Here is a 1,866-nt window from a genome sequence, read left to right as displayed (position 1 = left end):
GGTCTTGCCAAGTTGCCCAGGCGAGTCTCGAACCTGCAGGCTCAGGCAATTCACTCACCTTGGCCTCCCAAAGCATGGGATTACAGGCTGAGCCACCGAGCCCGGCCGTAAGACCGTAAGCTCTATTTTTTTTTGAGGCGGGTCGCACTCTGTTGTGGAAGCAGGAGTGCAGTGGTAGGATCACAGTTCACTGCAGCATCAATCTCCTGGGCTCAGGCAATCCTTCTGTCTCAGCCTCCCAAGCAGCTGGAACTACAGGCACATGCCATCAAAACTTGGCTACTTTTCTTATTTTTTGTAAAGACGGGGGTCTCTCTATGTTGCCCAGGCTGGTCTCAAACTCCTGGGCTCAAGCAACCGTGCCTGGTCAACCTCTTAAGCTCTTTAACCCTTTGCACTTGGATGTCCCTTCTGATGGGACATCGTAAATCTAGCAAAACATTTTGATGTCCCCTTTCAAGAGACATAAAGAGATTGTTGGTGAATATACAGGACAAATTTATGTAAGCACAGATTTTTCAAAAATGTATGTTTTCTTGAAGTTTTCCATCAAATTGCATGAGAAAGTAAATACAGAAATGGAATATGTACAGAGATATATGTAAAAAAAAATCAGCTGATGTGAAGTAGAAAGAATGTGTGAAGTGCTTTCACAGTGGTGCTGACATTTCTTTGTAAAAGAAGGTAGAGATAGAGAGCATTCTATAAGAAAGGCAGTTGTGGTTACACCCTTTATATCATATGGCATAACTTGAAAAGATAGACAAGCAAGTTACTGTGGCCTTAACAGAAAGAAACTTTTGAAGTTGAAGGCAGATTGTATTGAACAGCACAGATCGAATATATCTATTTGCAGAAAGTCGGAAAAGTAAAATTGAAGAATATTCTACTTTTTTTTTTGAGTAAGATTCTTACTCTGTCACCCAGGCTGGAAGGCAGTGGCACAGTCACAGCCACCACAGCCTTGACCTGCTGGGTTCAGGCGACGCTTCCGCCTTAGCCTTCCAAGTAGCTGGAACCACAGGCGTGTGCCACCATGCTCAGCTAATTTTTCTTGATTTATTGTAGAGATGAGGTCTCGCCAAGTTGCCCAGGCTGGTATCGGACTCATGGGCTCAGACAAACCTCTCACCTCAACCTCCTGAAGTGCTAGGATTATAGGTGTGAGCCACCATGCCCGGCCTGGAGAAGTAATATTCCTTTGGTAAATTTAATTTTGTGATTTTGTAATTTACAATCAGAAATTTTTTATCCATTTATTTAGTTTGCAGAACAATGGCAAAATGAAAAGACAAAAGTGAAAGTCATAAGCAGCAGTGAAGTTGAGTTAGATTTAGACTCATCTTTGTGGTTTTCAGGAATTATGAGTGTATCCTTCCATGTTGTCTTTGAACAACAGATTGAACAATAAATCACATAGTATTAATGTGGGAGGAAGAAAGTGAGACTGCATTCTCTGTGCAAATAGAAAAACACCAGGTGGAAGACATCAAACAAATTACTATTGCACATGTACCAAAGAACCTGCAATGCACGGCAGTGACTATTTCACACATTACCATATGTTAGAAAAATATGAGATATTAAAAAACTGGTTCCAATGCTATACTATTTAATATGAAGTGATTCATTTTTCATTATTTCATAAAAAGTGCAGTTGAATTGCTGGTAGACGATTCGCAAGATGTCTCGAAGTGCAAGGAGTTAAAATAGCAGATGTTATTTAATTTTAAATTTTTAAAAATTTATTGTAAGCCGGGCTAGGTGGCTAAGCCTGTAATCCCGTGCCTTGGGAGGCTGAGGTGAGTGGACTGCCTGAGCCCGCGGGTTCGAGACCCACCTGGGCAACTTGGCAAGACCTCATCT

General features: G+C 41.6%; 1 protein-coding gene across 1 annotated transcript in view; it reads right to left on the bottom strand.

The window, feature by feature from the left end:
- LOC103275265 (HEAT repeat-containing protein 5A) overlaps positions 1-1,866 on the bottom strand; it is a 72,200-nt gene that overhangs the window by 3,425 nt on the left and 66,909 nt on the right. The gene's annotated exons all lie outside the window — the stretch shown is intronic.

The sequence above is a fragment of the Carlito syrichta genome, unplaced genomic scaffold (assembly GCF_000164805.1).
Source record: "Carlito syrichta isolate Samal-C Ts95f unplaced genomic scaffold, Tarsius_syrichta-2.0.1 Scaffold315394, whole genome shotgun sequence".
In the NCBI taxonomy this organism is placed as follows: domain Eukaryota; kingdom Metazoa; phylum Chordata; class Mammalia; order Primates; family Tarsiidae; genus Carlito; species Carlito syrichta.
This window is presented reverse-complemented; position numbering and strand designations above follow the sequence as displayed.